Raw genomic sequence first — 26526 nt, 5'->3', positions numbered from 1 at the left:
GCAATATCCTTGCCCCTGGGCAACTACACCCCTGAACTGAGAGATTATTTATGTTTCCTATTGCATTACTTAACTTAACAGTCCCTACCTGGCTTTTTATCCTCAAATGGAATTTCAGTTGCCTGTCTGGAATGATAACATGGTTGTACCACAAATGAGGTGCCATAGAAGTCTTCTTGTCACATTAATAACATGTCCATCAGAAAACTATTTATATAGTGACTTACTCCACTGTTCTCCAGACTTTTAAAATGCCTAAAGAGAAGAATAGTTACTGCCTAACAAGGAATTTGGTGTAATAAGAAAGCTTGCATTGTTGGGGTTTTCACTCCAACTGTTCTTGGCTTACTATACAGTATAACCTCCTCCTTTCTTTTCTTATTTTTTAAAAAAACTGCTAATCTTTTCAATGAAACACTTGGCTTGACCCTTCCTTATTGACATTCTGATGGGTAAAACATTGTTTCCAAGTGCTTATTTCTGCACCAAATTGAATTACAGTTCATTTTGTGTCTTGATCTGTGGAAACGTAAGCCTGCATTGAGCTTGACAGCATTTGCTCCAATGACACAACCCAAAATCGTTCCAGCAATTGCTTCTGTCTTCAAGTGCTGCCTGTTAGTCTGGAGACGTTTCAAACCAGCCTTGAGTTACAACAGAGAAACCTGTTAGGGAGGCTTTGTAAAACTACAGATCAGTTTTGCTTTTCTCTAAACTCTGTTGTTTAAGTGCAGAATGAAACTTTGGTAAACTTGCGTGGTGCTCTTTCTTCTGCCAGCCTTACCGCATTGCACTTTTAGATTACTTTGATTTCCAAACCTCCATACATAAATTATGATATATTTTGCTCTCCAGATTGGAAGGCTGAGAAAGGAGTGTTTGTGTGCTTAAGAAATTGGAAGAGGAGGAAGACAGGCATAAATATTTTATAAATATATTTGGATGTTTACCCTACCCTTATTCCTAAAGGCTCAAAGCAGAAAGCATGTAATCAAAACACTTTTTAATGAACTAATAATAGACTCCCCTGCTTGGCCCCAGCTACAAAGTGGATGCCTAAAAATAAAGGTTTCAGATCATTTCAAGAGAACACTCAGGTTGGTTGTTAATAGAATTTTGAAGAGGAAAGGTGTTTTAAAGAGTAGGGAACAGCTCCTTGTATTCCAGCACTAGATGGCTGTTTTATGGAAGTTTTCCGAAAGAGGCTGGACAGCTACCTCCAGAGGCTGCTGTCCAGGGGGAGAGTCTGCACTGAGAAGGATGTTGGACTCAGTGGCCCTTGAGGCCTGTTCCAACTTTAGGCTGCATTTACACTGGAGAATTAATGCAGTTTGACACCGCTTTAATTGCCATGGCTCAAAGTTCGGAATTCTGGGATTTAGTTTTGCGGGACATTTAGCCTTCTTTGTCAGAGAGCTCTGGTGGCACAATGAACTATAACACCCAGGACTCCATAGCACTGAGCCATGGCAGTTAAAGAAGTGTCAAACTGCATCAATTCTGTAGTATGGCAGTAGTTGAAGTAATACTAAATTGCCTTGGTTACCAAACTAGGAGTGTTCTTAGGATCTGCAATTAGAACCAGTGTGCTGTAGTGGCTAGAGCATTGTACTAGGACCCTGGAAAACAGGATTCAAATCCTGGTTCAGCCATGTAAACCTATTGGGTGACCTTGGGCAAGTCACACTCTCTCAGCCTCGGGGGAATGCAATGGCAAAAACCCCTCTGAAGAAACTTGCCAAGAAAACCCCATGAAGGGTTCACCTTAGGGTCACCATAATTTGGAAATGAGTTGAAGGCACGCACACAACAACAACAACAACAACAGTAGATGTGAGCAAATGTAGTAGAGGAGGCCAGATATTGTTGACCTGTAGCTCCCAGCAGTCCTCACCATTGGCTGTGCTGGCTAGAACTTGTGGGAATTGCAGTCCAACACCGTCTGGAAGATGACTCACTTTTTCATCTGGCTCTTCCTCTCACTTTCCCCCTTCATCCTCAGCTTACTTCAAATGCTGAAAAATTCAAAGTGCACAAGTTGTTCAGCAGTGGAGAGGAGAGGAGAGCAGGGGCACAATCTTGCCTTGTGTAGTAGGCTCAGACAAAAGCAAACTGCTGCACCCACTCCTAGCTTGTGTGTTCTTTCTTATTAATAGCCTTTGCCATCTTGACCACACACTGATGTTGCTTGGCCTCACATGTCCCAGTTTTCATCTGTGAAATGTTGGAAGGCATATCATTTCAAGCAGCACTTTCTTTTGCTGGTCTTCTCTGAATCCTCATGAGGCCCATGGTCATGTATGAGCACAGTATGTCTCCAGAGATGTGACTTCAAAAACTGTCATCTGGATTAATGTCTACCAGTTTGGACTTGAATTGTAATTTAGTATCTTAACTGCCCAAAGGTTATTCAGAAATGATTATTTACTGTGGCTTAAATCCAACTGTTAGTCCAAAGTGGAGCAGATTTATTGGATCAATGGGAACTTGGTAAGTCAACACTTGTGTTACCCTGGTTCAGTCGGTCTACTCTACTTGGAACTAACTATTGGATTTAGGCCTATATTTGAAGCCAAAATGATGAGGGCATAACTGAAATGTTGCCCAAAGGCAATTGCAGATTAAAATTGATTAAATCTTCCAAACAAATCTGAGCAATGCATTAGTTGTCACATTACAGTTAATTTGAACAACACTCCCATAATTGTTAAAAAGGCATAACTGCCTAATACAGAAACGCCAATATAATTTTTCCCCTTCTGGCCTCAGCCTGGACACTTGTGTTGATAATGCACAGATGGATTTCTTGCTGCATTAAGATATCACATTCTATTCCCTTAGAGTAAATGTTTGAAATAAAGATCCCAAGACCAAACTGGAGCTATTTCTGGTGCCAGCTGCTTCTGAGCAAAACAAAAAGAACCTCTATGTAGGCCATTACAAATCATCTCCTGTGTGTATTAAGATTATTTTTCAGTGAGACTTTGTTTTTATCAGCAGATAAATCAACAAATAGTCCTATGAAAAAACAGAACTGATTAAATAACTTTTACTCCAAGTAAAGGTGTCCAATGTGTGACACCTCTAAGAAGCGGTGGGATTCATAAAGGTCTCATGCAGCCCTTTTGTGGGAGGGGGATATTGTAGCCCTTGGAAGATCCGTCATCCCCCAAACCCTCCTTGTCACCTAAAAATAATGCCAAATTAAGTTTGTTCCTGACAATGGCAGCTGTAATAGCCTTCCAGAACTCCGCAGGAACTAAAAGTTGGATGGCATGACCTCTGAACTCTGAAGGATCCCATCCTTTCTTTAAGGACTTGAAATGTGGGATTAGAGCAGGATATATGTTGTTTCTCTCCAGTAGCTGGTCCATACATTGCTTGAGCATTCCTTTTTATAGGCAGGTAAAACCTGCCAATGCCTCCCAGTGACGCTGCTTTTGCACTGTTGATGCCCATATGATGTTCCTCCAGAAATAGTTCTGATGTGCATGGGCATGATTATGTTCCTCTCCCTCTTGCTATTCCTAAATGGGCTATTTTTCTTTTCTTTTCTTCTCTCTTCCTTTCCTTTCTTTTCCTTTCTGCCCTTTTAAAAACCTTAATAGGATACAATGATTGTGCAGTTGCACTAAAAATAAAAATAACCCAAAGGCGTACTTGGGAATGGCTTAGAGCAGGGACGTGGCTATATGGAGGTTGGCATGAGGAAGACAGAGGCCAGGACAGAAACAGCACCATGGCAATTTGGAAGATGTGTGCAATGTTTACTGTCCTAACCCAATATGTTTCCATTTCCTAGACTAATGCAATTGTGGTGCCTTACAAGCCTGGTGTGATCAAGTCCTAAGATTATGATCTTACAGTCCATGTAAGGACATCTTTGATGTCATGAATAAAAGTCATCAGTACCTGTATCAGGTAATCAATGAGAGGAGGCAGTTGGCAGATAACCATGCTGCTTCCCCTTCTACATTTCTCATAGAACTATGTATAACAGGGGTAGGCAACCTTTTTGACCCGGGGGCCGGGTTGCTGTCCCTCAGACAACTGGGGGACCGAAGCCAAAAAATAAATAATTAAAAAAATTTTTAAATTATATAAATAAATAAACCGGAACAAATGTAGGACAAAATTTACAAATGGAGGACACTTTTTTTAAAAAATGGAGGACATGCAAAAAAAATTGCTGATTTTTAAAAAATGTTAATATAAATGCATGTTTCTGAGGCTTCTATAGACAATTGCCCCCCCTTGCCCCCCTTGCCCGCCGCTTGCCCCCCTTGCCTGCCACTTGCCCGCCTCCTCCTCATAGGCCAAAGGCCCCGGTGGCAATCGGCAGCAGGACTGGGCTGGGGCCGGTCCCAAGGCCTCGCCGAGCTGAATCCAGCCTGCGGGCCACAGGTTGCTTACCCCTGATGTATAAGTTTGCTTTCTACCTGTTGAGGTCAGTCTCCTTTTTGCCTTTGCTTTGGAAGGAGAGAGCCTTCTGGAATTCATCCTATTATGCCTGCCAATTTATGCCTTTACTCACCCCACGCAGAAGATCTAGCTTTAAGGAATCCTGTAATCAAGTCTAGTATACATATCCAGGGGTAGCAATGTTGGCCATGTAGCAAAGTACAACATCCACAAAACAGTGATACCTATATTGGACCAACCCAAATGCACAAAATAGATTGTTGCAAGCTTTTGAAACTCAACTGGTTTCTTCATTAGGCAAAGATGTTAAAAATTATACAAAAGAAAAAAATATGAGGATGTCAGTCACAAGTCTGATTTTGTCAAGATGTGACTGTTCTCACTTGGAGTGGTACTGAAAGGAAGTCCATGCAGGCAGGGCCCTTCTCCTTCCGGCCCTGTGGGTACTCCAAGAAAATAAAATAAAAAGTTTTATTAGCAAGACAAAAAGAGATGCTCCTCTTGAGATCCAAGTTCCCTCAGTCCTTTATTATTATTTTTAATTGATTATTTGTTATTTTAAAGCCCTCCATGGGCTGGCCCCTCCTTACTTATCAGACCTTCTTTCTCCTCACCTTCCCACCAGGGCCCTCCGTTCTAGTAGTCAAGGTCTGCTGTCCTAGCCCAGGATTTCCTCTGCCCCATCTCGGATTCACCCCTTTTTACTCACTGTCCCTCACTCCTGGAACCTTCTTCCCCCACAGGCAAGAGCCATCACTTCTTTAACCAGCTTCAAAACGGAGTTGAAGACCATCCTGTTCAGAGAAGCGTTCCCAGGCATTGCATAACTGCCACTTGCTATTTGATGTTCTTTTGTTGCCTGTTTTATTGAATCATTGCTATGTATTTTATATGTATTATCCTACTAGAGAGGCAGGCTAGCTCCAACAGGCCTCCCTGGAAGAAGTTTACCCATCCAGCCCTCCCTCCAGTCCATCTGCCTTGGTCCAGGCCTCGGAGGTAGAGAAGAACTGCTGGCCCTCATCCCCTTCCCCACCACCTTTCCCTTCTCCTTTTGTGTCGTGTCTTTTTAGATTGTAAGCCTGAGGGCAGAGAACCGCCTAATTAAAAGATTGTATGTACAGCGCTGTGTAAAGTTACAGCGCTTTATAAATAAAGATTTATTATTATTATTAAGTATTAGTATTATGATTTGTTCCACATGCCCTTTCTCCCCCCTATCTTTTTGGACAGATTTCCTGAGATAACAAACAAAATTTACCGTTTTAACTACTGCAAGCACCCAGGGAAATTATCCCTGCTGTTACCACAAGCTCAGATTTCACTAGCCTTTGTCTCCCCGTTAGTTATTAACATTTCTTCTACCAAACCAATGTATGGTTCCAGCAATATTAGTCCATTGAACAAATAATACTGTTGTTTTGAGATTATGATCACATATGGAAACATCCTTGTTAAATTATTTCTTTCAACATCTATATATATACACACATACTGTATAGGAAATGGCAGTTTTCACAGGCAGGTTTGCGAACCACTTTGGTGCCTTTAGCAAAGTATCTTAAGGTGTGTAAATACATCAAGAGGTGAAAGGCAATGTGGAAACTGGGTTCAGAAAACGTTCTGCAAACGTAAGGGAAACAAGAAACATCCAAAGACAATCCTACAACACTACCTCTTCATGCACCATGGACCAGTGAATACGGTGGTTACCATGCGTGGAGGTGGATTTCAAGAGGGCAGGCTTTGTTTCTTCCTCCTTAACCCAAACAGTGGATCCTCATCCAGTCAGCAGGTTGTGTGACTTTAGGCGAGCCAACTTTGCCAGCTAGAGCTAGGAGATTGTTTCCAGTCTAGTAACCATGCCTTTAGGTCTCTTAGCATCTCCCTTTTGAGGTTGTGTGTAGCTAGAAAGGTGGTGATATCTCCTTCTTTTCAAATTCCCAAATGTGACCAGAGACGTTTTACATAAGAAGGCAACTGACCATGGACAAACATAACAGGCAGAGTGTAAAGTCAACCAAGTGTACAGCCTAGGCTCTCCATTCTGCAGCTGCACAACACAGCTTGGCAACATTAGGAAGCACCTCATGCCAGTTACGAGCTGTCGGGGACGGGGAGCGCAGGAAAGAATTCAGAAGTTATCTATTGTATGTGAGGCATCTAAAGAAAAGGACACGCGTTGTCATCCTGGACCTCTCCACATTACGCTCTCCTTTGAAGGACTTGCCCACACTTTCACAGAACATTACAAAAAAACCAACACAAGAGAGGCACATTGAATCTTAAATATGCCCCCAGGTATCTTGAAATGCATCTTCCTTCCTCACATTTTAGCTTTGCAAAGAACACTAGACTCATTTGAAAGTTTTCTTCTGTCCTCATAGCATGGCCCATGAACAGTTATTCTCTTGGAACTGATCTCAGTCCAATGAGGCAAAGAGTCACAGGCTGAGTGTCTGCTTTGAAGGGAAAATAAGAAGGCCTTTCAAAGTTAGAGCTTCTGCCTTGGAGCATCAGTCTCAGGATTTTAGGACACAAGACAGCAACCAATAAACGCCAGTTTTCATTCAGAACAAGTTTTGTGTTTGTTTCTTGGCCTTCTAAACGCTAAATGTGATGGTCCCATGTTGAATGAGCAGTTCAGAAACCTGCGGGCCTATACAGGCAAATAGAAGTGTTGTTAACACACCTTCAGGGTACTGCCACTACCAGGATCTCTATCAGATCTACACTCCACTTTCACGGTGTTTAAGCCCTGTAAACTTTTACTTTTAGCATCTGCTCTTGCTGATGGTGACCAAGCATGGTGATAAAAATAAACCTATGTTGTAAAGTACAATTTTATGATGTCCTATATATTCAAATCCTTTCCATGCTTCAGTCCATTAACATTTGTTTGTGGTGTTTCATGTGCCCTTGTTGGCAATGTCAAACACTACACCAAAGTATAATAATTTGTTAAAGAAAGAAGAACAGGAGGAAGAGGAGGAGGAGGAAGAGAGTGGTGGTAGTAGTAGTAGTAGTATATAGTGTTGTGGCACTTTTAAAGATTATTATTATTTATTTTAACCTTTATTTAGGAGCGCTTAAATTTACACAGCGCTGTACGCAATCTTTTTTAGTTAGCAGTTCCCTGCCCTCAGGCTTACAATCTAAAAAGACGACACAGAAGGAGAAGGGGGTGGTGACGGGAAGGGTAAGAGGTCCAGCAGTTCCCTCAACCTCCGAGGCCAGGACCAAGGCTGATGGACTGGAGGGAGGGCTTGGCTTCATAATGGAAGTTATCATTATCCAGGGAAATACATACTGTACTCACAATTAGGATTATACATATACAGTACATAGCATACAGGAATGGATCGATAAACAGCCACAACAGAACATCAGATAGTAAGCGACATATGCGATGCCTGGAAGGCTTCACTGAATAGGATGTTTTTTTCAACTCCGTTTTGAAGCTGGTTAAAGAAGTGATGTAAGAGTGATGTAAAGAAGTGAGTAAAGAGTAACATTTTTATACAGCATGCATTCCATGTAACCTTCCCTCTGAGCAGTGACAGTTCTATGTCAGTAGGAGCAGTGAATCCTTCCAGATGCTGAAACTATTTGGGGAATTTGAAGTAGCCGCCCCTATTTTAGGGATAGAGTTTGGCCCTTGGAGGGTCTTTTAACGTGGACTAAAAACCCACAGCTGATTTACCACCTCAACTAGCAGGGAAGCCAACAGATGCCCCTGCTCATATAATCTGGTGAAGTACACCAGAACTCACAAAGATATATGCCAGATAAAACCTATAAAATGCCACAAGGCTAACTGTTGTTTTTAGGCAAACATGTAACAAACCAACACCTCCATTCCTCAGCCAGTCTCCAGCCACAAGGGAATCCACACCCCTTCCAGATATTACAACACTTTCCAGTCATGGTTTCATACATGCTCCTGACAAAACGCACTACATCCATTGCTTATACAGAGACACAAACATATTACAATTTTCTGCAACATATATCATGCTAAACCTGTCAAGGTATGATAGAAGAAGAGCTGCTACAGCATAAATTCTCACCCCACCCAGATCAAAATCATGAATCATTTTGCAACTTGAGGTCAATGTGGAAATGTAGGGAGATAGGATGTTGGGAAAACACTGGCCAACAAAAGTGTTTGAAGGCCACATGCTCCACCTGGCCATTCTAGCATCTAATCCCAAATGTTTAAAGAGGGCTGGGATGTGAACAAAGCAACGCGGAAGTATGGTCTGCATTCAATGCAGATGTTAATGTGGAAACAGTGCAATATACCGAGTTTGGTTGATGGGTGCAATCTACATGGGAGAAGAATTCCAGTTTGACTCCACTTTAACTGCCAGGGTTCTATCCTGCGAATCCTGGAATTTGTAGAATCATAGTACATAGAATCATAGAGTTGGAAGAGACCGCAAGGGCCATCCAGTCCAACCCCTGCCATGCAGGAAATCCAGATCAAAGCATCGTCGACAATGCCCCACCAGCCTCTGTTTGAAGACCTCCAAGGAGGGAGACTCCATACACTCCGAGGAAGTGTGTTCCATGTGGAACACCTACTGGACGAATTCCTCCTAATGTTGAGGTGGAATCTCTTTTCTGTAGCTTGCATCCATTGCTCCGGGTCCAGTCTCTGGAGCAGCAGAAACAAGTTTGCTCCCTCCTCAATATGACATCCCTTCAAGTATTTAAATAGGGCTATCATATCACCCTCTTAACCTTCTCTCTCCAGGCTAAACATCCCCAGCTCCCTGAGTCGTTCCTCTAGGCAAGGTTTCCAGACCTTTCACCATTTTAGTCGCCCCCTTGGGACACGCTCCAGTTTCTCAATGTCCTTTTGAATTGTGGCGCCCAGAACGGGACACAATATTCCAGGTGGGCCTGACCAGAGCAGAAATAGTGGCACTATTACTTTCCCTGATCGACTACGATAATCTATTGATGCAGCCTAAAATCGCATTGGCCTTGTTAGCTGCCGCATCACACTGTTGACTCATGTTCAACTTGTGGTCTACTTGGACTCCTAGATCCCTTCCACATGTTGTCTCCTTAAGCCAGGTGTCTCCCATCCTATATCTGTGCATTTCATTTTTTCGCCCTAAGTGCATGACCTTACTTTCTCCCCTGTTGAAGTTCATTCTTTTAGCTCTGGCCCAGCTTTCTAGTCTATTCAGGTCATTTTGAATTTTGATCCTGTCCTCTGGAGTATTAGCTATCCTCCTACTTTAGTGTCACTGCAAATTGGATAAGTATTCCCCACAATTTTTTTCCTCCAAGTCATGATAAAGATGTTGAATAGCACTGGGCCCAGGACAGAGCCCTGTGGACCCCACGGGTTACTTCTCTCCACCACAGCATTCCCTTCACTACTAAGCTGGTAATTTTATCAAAGAAAGAGATTAGATTTCTGGCTGACTTGTTTCTCTGAACCCATGTTGACTTTTGTGATATGGCACTGGCTTCAGATGTCACAGACTCTCTGTTTAATGATCTGCTCCAGAATCTTCCTAGTACTGATGTAGACTAACTGGACGATAATTGGTTGGGATCCTCTTTTTTCCCCTTTTTGAAGATGGGGACAACGTTTGCCCTCCGCCAGTCTGCTGGGATTCTCCTGTTTTCCAGGAGTTTTCAAAGATTATTGCCAATGGCTCCGATATACATAGCTAGTTCTTTAATACCCTTGGATTAGCTCATCTGGCCTGGAGACTTAAATTCATTTAGGTTAAACAGGTATTCCTGTACTATCTCTTACTTATTGTGCTGAAATTCCCTATTCTGTCCTCTGCTCCATTATCCCAGGTTGAGCACCCTTTGCCTTTTCTGAGAAGACTGAGGCAAAGAAGGTGTTGAGTAATCTGCCTTTTCTCTGTCTTCTGTTAGCATTTGCCATCTTCTCCACGCAGTGGCCCTACCGTTTCCTTCTTCTCCTTGCTGCTGCGGACATAGTTTTTGTGAAGCAGCAGCACTCTTTGGCGAGAAGGTAAAGACCTTGCAAAATTATAAATCCCAGGATTCCATAGGATGGCATTACAGCACTTAAGTGTTGTCAAACTGCATTATTTCTACATTGTATATGCACCCGTGTGACTGGAGAGAGATGGTTTTGAATTTTTGCTCAGCTAAAAATTCACTGGGTAATCTGGCCCAATCACTATCTTTCAACCTAACCTAACCCCACACAAGCTGTTGTGTACAAAATGGCAGAATGTATATGCTGGCTAGGAACATCTGGGTGGCAAAGAGGAGGAATCTCAGTTATAATAATTAAAAGAGTTTTTCTCTCAAGTTTTCAGTTGAATGTGAATGGAGTGAAACTATATAATAAAAATAATAATAATAATAAAATAATAATAATAATAATAATATAATATTAAATGCCGCCCAATCACTGGGAATCCAGGCGGCTTACAACAGAGGGATATAGACAGTTCCCGCCCTCAGTTTTAACAATCTAAAAAGACACGACACAAAAGGAGAAGGGAATGGTGGGAGGGAGGGGATCAGGTCCAGCATTCTTCTCTCCCTCTGAGGCCTGGACCAAGGCAGATGGACTGGAGGGAGGGCTCTTCTTCTTAACTAAGGCTGGATCCGATGGCATCGGGCCTGTCCTTTCACTTCCTCTAAGGCCAGAAGATGACAGTTGGAAGGAGGGAGGGAAGGGCTCTTCCTCTTCAGGCCCGATGGCGTTTGGCCTGTCCTGTCACTCCCTCTAAGGCCAGAAGATGACAGTTGGAAGGAGGGAGGGGAAATATTATTAGATAATATTATTAGATAATATTAGAACCTCTCCCAGTAGTATAATATGGGGTCATCCAATGAAAATGACAAAACATGCAGAGTAAACATCAGAAAGCACTGTTCTTAAATGATATATTATTAATTCCTTTTTAACTCAACAGTGTTTTAACATTACAATTTAACATAGAATAATAGTGGTAGAAAGGACCTCAAGGGCAATCTGCTCAAACATTCTGCCATGCAGGAATGTATAGCTAAAGTACCGCTGAGAAATGGCCATTTAATTTGTGTTTTAAAATGTCCAAGGAAGAACAGCCCACCACCTTCCAAGACAGGCTATTCCACTGTTGAACGGTTCTTACCGTTGGGATGTTCTTCCTAATGTTCAGATGGAATCTCTTTTGTTGCAACTTGAATTCACTGGAATAGGTCCTGCCCTTTGAAGCAGCAGTGAACAAGCTCACTCCATCATCTACATGACAGCCCTTCAGATATTTAAAGATAACTATCATTATCATTTCTCCATCTTCTCTTCTCCAGGCTAGTTGTTTAGTTCTCCTTTAATATTACCATTTTTGTCTGTTTTTAACCTGTGCAAGCTTTTGCCTGTACTGTTTTTAATTTTCCTATGGTTTCAGTAGGCCCTTTTAATGTTCTTGAGCATCGCCTGGATTCTCCAGCATGCACTCTTCCAGTCCCCTTTGGGTTGATGACTGCAAATAATGAGTATTTCCAGCTAAATCACACATATTTTGTTGTTACTGATGTTGATAAGACTAGTGAAGTAGCAGCTGATGACCCCCATGTTTGTGGAGTTGTAAATCCACTCTGGATTCTGGTCTGAAGTTCCTGTAATAGAAGCACCTTGTGATGTTATGAGTTTGTAGAGAACATGTACAACATGCTGCAGTTACAGTTACAGTTACAGTATTAGATATGTTAAGTCAAAGTATAGTTATGTAAAGTATGGTTATGAAAGCCAGCATGGTGTAGCAGTTTAGGCATTGGCCTATGACTGGAGATCAGGGTTTGATTCCCTGCTCAAGCATAAAAACCCACTGGGTGTCTCTAGGCAAGTCATATTCTCTAAGCCTCAGAGGATGGCAATGGCAAGCCTCTTCTGCAGAAACTTACCAGAAAATTCTATGATAGATTATTATTATTATTATTATTATTATTATTATTATTATTATTATTATTATTGGTTTGGCTTAGGGTCACCTTATTATAGGTTCACCTTAGGGTCACCATAAGTCAAAAATTACTTGGAGAAACACAACCACAGCAAATAATTATGCATGCACTGTGTAATAGATGCTATAACCTAAGACTAGATCAGGAGTGGGCGAGAGGTGGAATGTTGGGAATGACTAAATGTCTTAGGAGACTTTAAAAAAGCAAGTATGTATGAAAATTCGGTTAGAATTAGCAATAGCAATAACAATAGCAAGTACATTTCTATACTGCTTATCAGTGCACTTAAGCACTAAGAGTGGAGTCTGTCAAGGTTAGGAATTAGTTGGATTTAGGACTTTGAGTGGTTGGGAGAATTAGTGGTTAGAGATAGATATTAGTTAGAGTCAGGGTCAGAGTTTGCTAACAGATGAGTGTGTGAGAGTGAGTGATGTGATTTAGATGTATTAAGTAGATAATCTGTCATGTTATTTGTTTATTTATGGGGTGGTTTTTGTTGTTGTTAGGAGAGTTGTGTGTATGTGGTTTTTGGGGCAGCTGGTATTATACCTTTTTTGCCTCCAAGAATGCTACATAAAGGATATTGGAAAGCTTCATTTCAGACACACAGTGTCTGGTGGTGACACCTAGATTTAGGGTGGTGGTGTCCACTGGGGATATAAGATGGAAAAAGTCACACACAGGAACCACAAAGGCATCTAGGAGGTCCCCACCATCAGTGGTCACAGCAGTGGGACAGGAGAAAGTCCATACATTTGGTGGCAATGTAGGGTGTGTAGAGGCCCTTACAACCCTATTCTGGGTTTACCAGCTTGGATAGTTAAAGGCAGTAGGAAATTACCACCCCAAAAACATGGAAGCCATCAGCAGCCAGCCATTCTTTGTTAGTCTAAGTTAAACAGAATTGTCATGAGAATGAGACAGATTATGCCTTAAATTAACTATTTGGATCAGGTTGGCCTATGGACTACCAATGTGTGGCCTATGGACTACATGCAGCAAATTTGAATGGAGTCCTCCTTGGTCCTTAAAAATAATTTAGTCTTAAAATTTAGCCAGTTGTGCCTCCAGAAGCCCATAGGGGGCATGATCTGGGGTGGCTTCTGTGACAGTGGGTCAGTGGGTACACTATGGGGTTTATTTAGGACTAAGTGAGAGCTGTCCATGGTCCTAAACTTATTTTGGAGATAGGGTTCAGAACCTTGGATAGCTCCTTTAAGGTTTCAAACACAATAGAATACAATCCCCATGTCCATGAGGGATACAATTCGCAGACTTACCATAAAAATGTGAAATCATAGATAACAGTGAACCCTACTGAAATGAATAATTTCTGGTGTGTATGGTGGAAGGTGACCATAGAGTCACACTGGAGAATCTAGAAAATACCTAGAGAGAATATTTTTTTCAGACAAGGGCAAATAAAACCACAGATAATAGTCCCACTGATATGGGGGTCATACTGTAAACCCCATAATGCATTCACTGTATCCTGAGCATAGAAGCTGGCTGGCTGTCCCGTGATTAGACATTTTGAGTCATTTTTACCCCTGCAAGCTTGTTTAATTTGGAAAATTAAAATTTCTGGGGGAAAAGGCCACTCTGAATCTTTTTTCTCCAACTATCATCTTCCAAATAGCCCCAACTAGCCCTGCTACAAAAGATATCTCTCCTTAAGTTTTTTGGGGGCATGATTTCCCAGTTTTAGGCCCCCAAATGGGGACATGGAGATTAGGGGCTAGAAATACTGGATTTAGGGCAGATCTTCCAATGTCTGTGTGTAAGAGTGAAGCTCTGCAGTCCTGGAGGTATTCCCACATCTGCTTTAGCTTACATATAAGATTTTTTTTAAAAATACTGTATTGTTCGTTTTAGTGAAGCATTTGATTATTATTATCAGGAAAGAGGTATACGACTGTTTTCAAGGACAGAGGGAGTCCTCAGACTATGCCTGAAAAGTCTCCATTTCCAGTTAAGATTCTCCATTTTCAATTTCAACATCCTGGGACAGAATTATTTCCTGGATAATATCTTGATTGTGTGTATTCACACTGATTTGTCTTGAATGTAGCAAGTGCTATTGGAACACACTGCATTGGTGTATGGTGAAGTCTCCTTCTTTGGAGGTTTTTTAACAGGGGCTGGATGGCCATAAGTTGGGAATGCTTTCACTGAGAGTTCCTGCATGGCAGGAGGTTGGGCTTGATGGCCCTCTTCCAACTATATGATTCTATGATTCTATAAATTTGGCTACTGCCTTCCTCTAAGTTGCTTCTTTCAAAGTCAATGAACACTCACACAGCTCATGCTAGGAAATCAGGGATCCCATGGAGAACAGGGTGAAATGCTAACGACATGCAGCCAGTTAGATATAACTGCATTATGATGATAATATTGAGGGCAAGTGAAGTCAATTGAGAGCGAAGGCAAGGCAATGTCAAAGAACAGGAACAAATTTCTCAGGAATGTTCAAAAACTGCTGGAAAAAGAAGGCATGTTTTGATGCTGTCAAGAATATTTGCAAAAATTTGCAAGCAGCTTTGGCTCAACTCCAGTATTAAAATGAACATCTTTGGTAGGATGGACTGGGGACTTCAGAAATTAATCTATCAGCCTAATTCCTCTTTCTTTCATGCTAATTGGGCAGAACCCATTAAGAACATTTCTCCCATTTATTCCTTGCATAAACCCTATTTGTTTTAATGGGGCAGTGGGAGAAATACCTAAAGGGATGTGCCCAATATTGAGGTGCTCTATTCATTTCAAGGCAGAGGAGCATCTAGCCCTATTTTTCTTGACAAGCCTCTCAGATTTTCCAAAGGTTCAAAAAATCCAGCTTCAGCACTTGCTAAAGTGCTAATTGTTCTCAATAGGAGGTGAACCAGTGCTTGTTAAAAGAGTAATTAAACAACAGTTTCTAAAGCCACACAAACAAAGCATCTGGCTGGGGGTTCCCCCTCCCTGTGCACAGAAAGCATCTCCATCCACTGTGTAGCCACTGCATTCATAAAAGCAAATCACATCAAGGCATTGAACCTTGGGAAGTTTAAAAATAAGACCTCAACCAACTCTGCTGTGAGAGAAGATGCTCCCTGCCCTTAAATAATGCAAAGTAATAGGCTACCAGTTCAGTTATTTTTAACCAAAAAGGATAAAAATAGATGAGATCTCTCATCTTTTCTATGACTGAATCATGATGTGGAATAATGAAGGCAATGTATAACAGTGGAGCGGAGGTCTCTCATAGTTGGACTTACCCGAGGGGTGGGGAGCAAGCAGTTGAGAGGTTCTTACAGTGGTGCAGTCAAGCTGCACTGGAACAAGATAATGAACAATGAGATTCAATGGGACAACCCACTGGGACCCATCCAAGCCAGCAGGTTTAGGACAAAGCTTTGGGTGTGATCTTTCCTCCAGTGGTGTAGGGCTGGGACTACAAAGGAAGAAAGAGTCAATTTTCCACATGTTAATGTGTCAGAAGCTCAGGAGTTGGACAGGTTACTTTCTGGACTAAATCTCCAGATTTAGACAAGAATCCCCTTGTCATTATGGTTGCTGGTGACGCTGATGTAGAGATTATAAGAATAGCGGTCCAAATAAAAACGTTTTGTGCCTTTAATCTGGTGATATTGTACCTGTAGTCCTGAAGTAGCCTAGAGAGTGTTTATTGTTGTTGCATGCCGTCAAGTTGTGAGGGCATGCAATGGTGAACCTATCATGAGTTTGTTTTTTTGGGCGGGTGTGTTCAGAGGAGGTTTGGCATTGCCTTCCCCTGAGGCTGAGAACATGTGATTTGCACAAGGTCACTCCGTGGGTTTCATGGCCAAAGCTGGGAATCAAACCTTGGTCTCCAGAGTCATAGTCCAACACTCAAACTACTGTACCCCTTCCAAAATTTACCTTCTTTGACTGAATTTTGATCTACAATGTATTGTATTTTATTGTTGTTAGCCGCCCCGATTAACCTCAAGGGGCGGGATATAAATAAACTATTATTATTATTATTATTATTATTATTATTATTATTATTATTATTGGACCACCTTTCCTGCGGAGACCAAGGGCCAAAATAAGGCTGCTTCGGGTCACTTTGGAGTTATGCTGTTTAAATGATGCATGGATCCTAAGAAGCCAGAAGCTGCACCAAAGCTATGCTGCAGTCCTAAGGACTGGAGTGCAGCTTGGCGCAGCTTGTGGCATCTTAAAATGCACGTGTTATTTAAACAGCATACCTCCAAAGTGACCCAAAGCAGCTTTATTTTGGCCTGTCTGTTTGAGCCCTTGGTCTCCACAGGAAAGGTGGTCCTATAATAACTGTACATGGATATGCATCCTTACCAATCAGGGATCAAATCAAGAATAGGATGATACATGGTCTACATTGGATTCCTGAGAATGAAAAGGCCAGGAATAAAAGGCTGAACTGAGATTAAGACAAGAGATTTAGCACCCAGAGGAGGGCAAATTGATCCCAGTCTATGTTGAACTGGAGAACAATAGAGATCAACTGGGTGATATCATCTAGCAACCCTAAGGCGACTCTGTCATGGGGTTTTCTTGGCATGATTTGTACAGAGGAGGTTTGCCATTGCCTTCCCCTGAGGCTGAGAGAGTGTGACTGGCCCAAGATCACCCAGTAGTTTCATGGTCAAATGGGGATTTGAACCCTGGTCTCCAGAGATGTAGCCAACACTCAAACCACCATCTTAGGTCTAGTTAAAAGCCTATTTCTCTTAATGGCACACAGATTCTTTCTGTTGAACAAACAACCCTATGGTAACTCATAACATAGCATAGAAAAATGTTAAGAGAACACAGCAAAGGCTAATGGAGTTAGATCAAGGGTGGGAAAGATATTGACCTGAAAATATTATTGGATCCCATTTCCCATTCCCTTCAGACAGCCTGATCTATTGTGAGGGGCAATGTTATTTGTCATTCTGTAACATCTGGAAGGCCACATGTTCCTGTGACCCTGCTCTCCATAACACAGAGAAGAATTTGCAGTGCAGAGGACATGGCATGGTCATTCCATTAAAGAGAAGCTTTCCAAAGCCTGCAGTCAAAGAGAATTTGAGAAGACTGCAGGAGTGTACACAAAGTCCAGTGAAGATGTTGCAGCACACAAAACTTTAAGATAACAAAACAGAGACAGTCCACATTTGACCCTCCAGATGTTTGGGCCAAGTTTGTCCTCAGATCTTGCTGGATAGGGCAGAGGGGAAGTATAAACCATAAGATCAGAAAATCCAAAAGTTCCCAGTGCCTGTAGTAAAAGATGCTTTGAAGGCTTTATGGTGTGAGATTCCAAGAAGAGCTCAGAATATTTCTGTGGACTGAAAGACTCTGGATACTCTCTGTATGTTGAGAATCTCATTCGTGGGAGCCAGAGATTAGCCTAAGGCCTGGGGATCTGCAAGTCTGTGCAACTGCAGAAAACACTGGAGAGGACCAGTAATAAATATTTACACCAGGAGTGAGAATTGTGTGGCCCTGAAAATGTTGCTGAACTCCATCTCCCAGCATTCCTCATCATTGGCTACAACATTGGACCCGGGGGCTCCAAGGAATTGTGCAAAGTGCAAGCCAGAGTCTACTATGTGCAATCCCTCAGAGCAAATCCTCACAAACTGGGATAGGGCATTTTTACACACTGTCATGCATCCGAAAAGTGACACATGATCTGCAAGGCAGGTTTTGGTCTTTTGGAACCACTTTTCCTTGCTTCCAAAAAGTGAGGATAAGGATGTGAGGAGGGCGGTCATGGCCAGTCAGTGGGGTGGAGGAATGCACTCTGCACATGCCCTGGTGCATGTGTCCCCATCATCTTTATGGATGCCAGAACTGAGAGGTGGTTCTACAGACAAGTGTAGTCTGCCTGAACTAAGGACTACAGATGCATCCACACTATAGAAAGAATCCATTTTGACACCACTTTGACTGCTATGGCTTAATGCAGAAGTCCATGGCATTGATCCATGGCAGTCAAAGTGGTGTCAAAACCATTCCCATTCCCAGAATTCCATATCACTGAGCAATGGCAATTAAAGTGGTGTCAAAACTATTCCAATTCCCAGAATTCCATATCATTGGGCCATGGCAATTAAAGTGGTGTCAAAACCATGCCCATTCCCAGAATTCTATAGCATTGAGCCATGGGAGTTAAAGTGGTGTCAAAATGGAGTCTTTCTGCAGGGTGGGTGCAGCCTATCACTGCACCATCTGGGCCAAATGCAGGTTTATGACTAACATTGTCATATATTTTTTTTCTCTCTTTCTCTCCTGTATCCTTTTGAACACCTTGGCTGTGGCAAATTTGGGATGCTCCCTTTGTTGTTGTTATCCACCCTCCAGTCGATCTTGACCCATGGCGACCCTGTAGATGAGACATCTCCAAGACTCCCTCTGCTCCACTGCTTTGCTCAGCTCCTGCAAATTCATGCCTATGAGTCCATCCATCTAGCATGTGGCCTTCCTCTCTTTCTGCTTCCCTCCACCTTTCCTAGCATTTTTGTTTTTTCCAGTGAGTGGTGCCTCCTCATGATGTGGCCAAAGTAGGATGGCCTCAATCTTATCATCCTGGCTTCCAGAGATATTTCTTGCTTGATCTGCCCATTAGTTTGACTTCTTGGCTATCCATGGCAACCTCAGCACTCTACTCCAGCACATTACAAATGAATGGATTCTCTTCCTATCCACTTTCTTAACTGTCCAGCTCTCACAATCCATCCATGGTAATGGGGAATACAAGGGCTTGTATGGTTCTCACTTTCGTGCTCAGTTGTATGCCTTTACATTTTAGGATCTTTATGAGTTCTCTCATAGCTGCCCTCCCCATTCTGAGTCTCCTTCTGATTTCTTGACTGCAGTTCCCACTCTGACCAATAGTTGATCCCAGAGATGGACATTCTTTGACTATTTCGATGTCCTCATTCTCTAGGTTGAATCTGTGTAAGTTTTCTGTGGTCATTCTTTTTTGTTTTATGTCCAACAATAAGCCTGCCTTTGCACTTGCCTCCTTGATCTTCCTCAGTAGTTGTGCCAAGGCTGTGAACTTTTCAGCTAGCAGTGTGGCTCAAAAGCGGCTTAAAGCCTCCACTTGGAGGAAGGTGGATCCTGATCTGCGCCGCGACCGAAGCGCCGTGTGGACAGGGAGCCTCCTGCCGTCCCCAGAAGGAACTGGCAGGCAGGGAACGGCCGGCGAAGGCAAGGAAGGACTCGGCGCAGGGTGGCCCCGGACAATGGAGGACGTGCCAGGGAACATGGAGGACAGGACCTAAGACAAACCAGCAATCCTCCTCGAAATGGAAAGTCATACTTCTTAGTCCTGGGCCTTTTAGAACTCCTCTTGGGCAGAAAGGCTGGGATGGAGGGCCTGTCCGGGAAAAGGAGGACGCCTGGTTCCCCCCCCCCCCCTAACGGGGTGGGGAGGGGAATCTATGGCCCCCCCCCCCCCCCCCAAAAAAATAAAATAGAGGGGAGGGCCTAAGGTTTGTAGCTCCCCTCCCCCGAAAAAAAGATCAGAATTTCGCAACTGGGAATTGGAGGAATGAATGGAAGATGTTGGAGCAAGGCAAGGGGGGTGGGGAATAAGAGGGATGGGGGCAGAGCTAGAGCTTTGGGGAATTACTGGGTGGACTACAACTCCCAGAATCCCCCCCCTATTGAGCATGGGGCAATCTCTGGGCAACAAGGAGCCAGAGTGACCACCTGCGTTCCTAGAAAAGGCAGGAAAGGAGCTGAGAGAGCAAGCGACATTTTTTGCAACGTCTTTTCATGTCCCACTCCGTGACATATCCATACTACAGGGTTGCAGCAGTTTCGTCCTTCACACCATGAATCCCAAGAGTCCATAGAGCGGAGCTATGGCAGTTAAAGCTGTATGGAATTGAGTGAGAAAATGCAAAGACACCCAGAACGCAGGAGAACAACCTTGGAATATTTAAGCCCATTCTGGGGAGAGACTGTGGGACTGGAATTTGCTAAAAGTTTTTTAAATGACCCGACTTTTCTTAAAATGACCCAAGTGACCAGATGCCTCCTGCTCCAGAGAATAGGACCCAGAGCAATGGATACAGGAAAAGAGATTCCATCTCAACATTAGGAGGAACTTCCTGACAGTAAGAGCTGTTTGACAGCGGGACACACTCCCTCGGAGTGTAATGGAGTCTCCTTCTTTGGAGGTCTTTAAGCAGAGGCTGGATGGCCATCTGTCGGAATGCTTTGATTGAGAGTTCCTGCATGACAGGGGGTTGGACTGGATGGCCCTTGGGGTATCTTCCAGCTCTAGGATTCAACGATTCTATGTAATCCCTTTCTTTGCCAAGCCCTGACCAGTCCAGAATCTGTTGAGCTTTAGTGAGGTGGCAACCAGGGATAAACAAGTGAAGAGAGAAGCTACTTCCAACCCTATAAAGATAAGATTGTGATGGCTGGTCTTATGAATAAGGATACGTGTGTCAAAGGAATGAACTACCCTATTTCTAAATGCATCTAGGAAGTAGACTGCTGCCAACTTCTTTTTTTCAGTTGGTCTCAAAGGGGCTACAAGATCTGTCTACATACTGATTCTACAGACTAACACAGCTACATCTTTTAATCTTTTCTGTAAGACAGGAAGATAGGAGTCCCAGAGAAGGTGGCAAGGTCTCTCTATGAGGCCCTAAGGTTGGTCATGAGCCTAAGGAAGCTACTAGCCCATCCCTTGGGTCCATCTCGCTCGCTTTTCTATCTCTATTCCTTCCTAGAGCTTGACAAACTTCCCAGCCTGGACAGGGAGTGATGGATGTGTTAAAACCACATCTGGAAGGCCTAGCTTTCTGGAAGGCAGACCGGCCCAATAAAATGTAAGGGGATGATGATGGTGGTAGTGATGATGATAATCTAGTTTTTGAAAACTTATGGTTTTTGAGGTTCACAGGTCCAAGATGCATATACAGCACACATACTGAGACACCACAGGCTCTTTCATATAATTGTAACAGTTTGATACCATTTTCATCTGCCATGGGTGCATCCTAGGGGATCCTGAGATGTGTCCTAAAGCTCTCTGGCATAAAAATTCTAAATATCTCTCCCTAAACTACAACTCCCAGAGGATGCACACATGGCAGCTGAAGCATTTTCAAACTGGTATAGTTATGTAGTGTGGAAGAGCCCCTCTCCCCCCCCCCAAAAAACACCTTAGTTTAGACTTGAGGAAGGAAGGAAGAGAAGGGGGAGAAGGAGGGAGGGAGGGCGAGAGAGAGAGAGAGACCAAGGGAGGGGGGTCACCATAGCGTGAGTTTCCTCTCTCTCAGGGCAACTGTCTTCCCATTGATTTTTTCTTCTTCTTTTAATCCAAGCGACTAAGAGATTAATCCTTATACAGAGTTCATCTAGGCCCAGGATCTGGGGAGTGGAGTTGTTGGGAGGGCGCTTGTTTTCATTGGTTGTGTTGTTTTATGTTTACTCTGTTTGCATTTCTTCATGGGGGCGGGGGAGTCTTGCAAGTCGAATTAAACGAACAAAGCAACGTCCGAAGGCGAGTAGCTCCAGTCCAAACGTTTCCCCTTCTCAGACGTCTTGGGAGATGCAGCATAGTGGGAGTCGGGGATGAGGGGTGGGATGGCCTCTTTTGCATCCATCATCCCCTGTTTATGGTGACCCCCACTGCCCCAGAAAATAAAACAACAACAACACAACTCTTCACCTCGCTTACCCTGGAGATTAAAAGACAAGATGGTCTTAAGAGGACCAGCTCCAGAGCTGCAAGCAGAAGGGAGCCTCCATTGAGTTCAATGGCTCCTGGGTTCTAGCCTATTTGAAGCCTATGCATAGGGTGGCTTGCTCTTCCTTTCCTTGGAAACAGATTGGACCAGGGCTGGTCCTCACATTAGGCAGAGTGAGGCAGCCCTGGTCCAATCTGTTTCCCAGGAAAGGAAAGAGCGCCATCCTATGGACAGATTGCAAATAGCCTGGACTCAGGAGCCATTGACCTCAATGGGTGGCTCCTTCTGCTTGCAATGGGTGCTCCCTTACTAAGCCGCACACGTAAAATTTCTAGGGCCTTTGGTACGATGGAGGCAGGGACCTAGCTAGGATTTTAGGAAGGGGGGGGTCACCATTATAATGGGGCTTGGATGCGGCGGCGCAGCAGCACGCACCATTCATTTTTCTAATGGAAGGGAGGGTCCGGACCCCAAGAACCCCCCCTTGGCTACGTCCCTGATGGAGGCAGTGGTTGGAGCACTGGACGACCACTCTGGGGTTCTTCATGTAGTGCCTTCAAGTCCTTTCCAACTTATGGCCACCCTAAGGTGAACCTAACCTGGAGTTTTCTTGGGCGGTTTCTTCAGAGGGATCTTGCCTTTGCCATCCTCTGAGGCTGAGAGAGTGTGACTTGGCACCCAGTGGGATTACATGGCACATCGGGATTCGAACCCTGGTCCCCAGAGTCCTAGCCCAACGCTCAAACCTCTAGGGCACGAGGTTCAGATCTCCGTTTGGTCACACTCTCTCAGCCTCAGAGGAAGGCAATGAATATGTCTTGCCAAGAAAACCCTTTGCTGGGTGGTTCTCCTTAGGGTCGCTCAAAGTCGAGAACGACTCGAAGGCACACAACAACAACAACAACAACGACGACGACGACGACGCAAGGGCTGCTTGCGGTATTTTTAAAAACCCTATGATGTCCAGTTGAATAGCTTTAAGGGTGCGGGCAGGAAGAGAAGGTTTCCACTATTTGCTGCTGGGCCTCGGGCGGCAAAATGTGTTGGGCTGCCCTGGGTTACTCCATGCCTCTTCCTGGAGTGGGATGGGGCAAGGGAAACGGCATGGTTACCCAGAATCCCACAGTAACCAAGTTGTCTGGGGGACCCAGGCGCTTGATGCCCCAGAAATTAACTTTGGCTGCATCCTCACTGCGGAAATAATCCGGCTTGACCCCACTTTAACTGCCACGGCTCAAAACTAGGCAATTCTGGGAATGGGAGTTTGTTGGGGTAGCAGAGCTTGGTTTGGGGGAACGGGATGGAGAAGAGGTGAACTGGGGGATCGTGCCCAAATGTTGCCTTTGGGTCCTTTGAGAGAGTAAAATAACAACAACATCAACAACAACAACACGTCAAAATTATTTATTATTAATTTACTTTATTTATAGGCCGCCTTTCTTCCAGGCCGGGACCCAAGGCGGTCCAAAGGATCGATCTACCTGCCTTTGGGGGGTCGAAATTCTTCAGATCAGAAGGAAATTCGGGTCTGGTTTCGTCCAAAGATCCATGAGATAAAGGACGTACAGCTTGGTTTTTGCTTCATATATTAGCTTTTGCAAAACTCATCGCCCGGTTTTAGAGTTTGGAAACGTTACTTGCGGGGGACCGGAGCTCCCAGAGTCCCCGACACCCTCCACATAGGGGCCAGGAGGATTCTGGGAGCTGTCTTGCAAAAGGAAAAAAGTAACTTATCCAAGCTGGGAGGCGAGAGTCAGAGAAACCGCATCTGTCTTGCAAAAGTTTAGACGGGACGCCTGGAAACTTTCCAAAGTTGTTTCCCAACAACTGAGACCCACAAAGGGATACTATAGGACGCGTGTGTGTGTTGTGTGTGTCTGATCGGGAAAAAAGTGAGGCATTAAAATTAGAAACAAAAGTCGGACCAACGTTGGCTCCGTTTGGCATCCCGACTTCGGTCTCCTAACGCCTAACGAGTTACCCTAACGCTGGGAAACGTTTAAGAGGTTCGTTTCTCTCTGTAGATACCGTTCGTTTACCGAGGAGTAAGTCCCTTGGTTTCTATGGATGACTTACCCAAGTGAGGCGGAGGGGAACGGGACTTATTACTTTGCCTTTCGAGCAGGTCCAGACTTGAACCCAAGTCCCCAAGAAATCCACAGGTGGCTTATCCTAAAATGTCCAAATCGGGACCAAAAGCCTTTCAGTCCCCCAAAAAGGTGACTCCAAGGCTTGTAAAATATGCTTTATATTGTCCGCAATGTTTTCCCAAAGGTCCACTTTTAGGCATCCCAGAAACTTTGAGGATCCCGACTTCTGAGTAAATGCTCTCGGATATTTTCTCAAGCCTCCCAGAAACTTTAAGGAAAGTTAAAAAGTTTTGTGAAACTTTGAGGAAAGTTGCTAAGATGCTTTTGGATTTCCCAGCGTCCCAGAACCGTTACGAAGCGCTATGAAACTTTCAGGACCGTTTAAAAGGTTTTATGAAACTTTTAGGAACGTTTACATTTTTTAATGAAACTTTTAGGGAAGTGTCTAAGGATGCTTATGGTTTTCTAAGCGCGGGGGAAAAAATATTATCTGAGCGCACTTACTCCAAGAAGTAAGGATCCCCGGAGCCCTGAGGTTGAAACGATGTGTAAAGTGCTTTAGGAAAGAAAAAGGAACCTTTTCCCCAACTCCTCGCTCTTCTCCCCTTGCCTCTCCATCCTTCTGGGTCGGTACTTTCTTAATTCATTTGTTTATTTTTCAGGGGAAAGAACCAGCAACACTGACCCCTTTCCCGTGCTTCTACAGTGCTGAATTTTGGGGAAGAAAAGCCTCCTTTTTTTCCTCCTGGAGATCCCCTCCCCGCCTCCCAAAAAGCAAATGCCACCCCTTTCTACTTTGGGGCTGAGATTTGGGCGTGTTTGCTTCCGGAGCTGCCTTTCTCCGTCCCATTTTTGGACGATGCTGAGTCTCTCTTCAAACTTTTGGGAACTTGCTACAGATCGGGAGGGGGGGAGTTTTCCTTGCTAGCCAGCGAGAACTAGCTAGGAATTTCACATTAAACCCAGCCTCTTGAGACCTGCTGGGCTGCATCCGCATGGCAGAAATAATCCGGTTTGACACCACTTGAAGTGCCATGGCTCCATGGCACCAACTACAGTGCTCAGAATTTCAAAGCATGGAGCCATGGCACTTCAAGTGGTGTCAAACCGGATTTTTTTCTGCATTTTTTCTGCCGTGTGGATGCAACCCTGGTGCTGACATAGGAAGAGGCTTTTAGCAACTGGGGGAAGGGAGGAAAGGAGGGAGGGGGGCCCTCCATACCTGGTTGTGGTTGTTGTTGCTGTGTGCCTTCAAGTCCTTTCTATCATAGGGTTTTCCTGGCAAGTTTCTTCAGAAGGGGTTTGCCATGGCCATCCTCTGAGGCTGAGAGTGTGACCCTACCCATGGCCACCCAGTCCCATGGGATCCCAACCCTGGTCTCCAGACTCCAACCACTACAGCACACTGCCTACTCAGCTCAATGCATCCCAGATCAGGAGCTCTTCTCGGTCTTCTTCCCAACTTTGCTCCAAATGCCTTGCAAGTTCTCCTTTGGGTGAGTCCAGGGATTATCTATTTAACATTTTTCATGGCTCCTTCCATAAAATATGGAAGCCAGCAAAGGTGGTTTGATCAATCTAAGGACTGATTTGTAATTGGAGGACACTCTGGGAAATCAGGGTTTGATTCCTGCTCAGTCGCCACAAGTTGGAAAGGATTTGAAGGCACACAACAACAACAACAACAACAACAACAACAACAAGAGGGAGCATACACATACATTATATATTATACACAGAGAGAGAGAACAGTCTTAACTTACGTTTCAGAGGGAGGAACTGAGATAAACCACCTCTGAGGATACCTTGCCTCAGAAAACCCTAATAAATCCATAGGGTCCCCATAAGTGGACAGGTGACTTGAAGGCAAGCATTGCACTGTAGACCCATTGAAATCAATGGTGCTGCCATAAGGGTTGACTAAGAGTCCTCCTTCTTTCCAATGGGCTTACCATAGTTTTGGCCTATAAGTAGATTTATCCCAATGTGTGCGTACTGCTCTGCAGTTCTCATAGATACAACAAACAGGTGTGTGTTTGTGTGTCTTCAAATCGCCTGTCACTTAGGGTGAGCCCCCTCCCCAATAGATTTCATAGGGTTTTCTTAGGCAAGGAATACTCAAGGAGGAGATTTTGGCCAATTTCTTCCTCTGAAGTGTAGCCTGCAGGACCTGGCATTCCATGGCCGTCTCCCATCCAAGTACTATCCAGAGCTGACCCTACTTAGCTTCCAAGATCCTTAGTACTTTCAAGCGCCCTTAGAGTATTTAGGCCAGAGAGGAAAATACAGAGAAATAGTGGTTGACGGGTGTGTATGCCTGTGGGTGTGCTTAAATATGCATG

This window comes from Sceloporus undulatus, chromosome 6, assembly GCF_019175285.1.
Source record: "Sceloporus undulatus isolate JIND9_A2432 ecotype Alabama chromosome 6, SceUnd_v1.1, whole genome shotgun sequence".
Classification (NCBI taxonomy): Eukaryota; Metazoa; Chordata; class Lepidosauria; order Squamata; family Phrynosomatidae; genus Sceloporus; species Sceloporus undulatus.
This window is presented reverse-complemented; position numbering follows the sequence as displayed.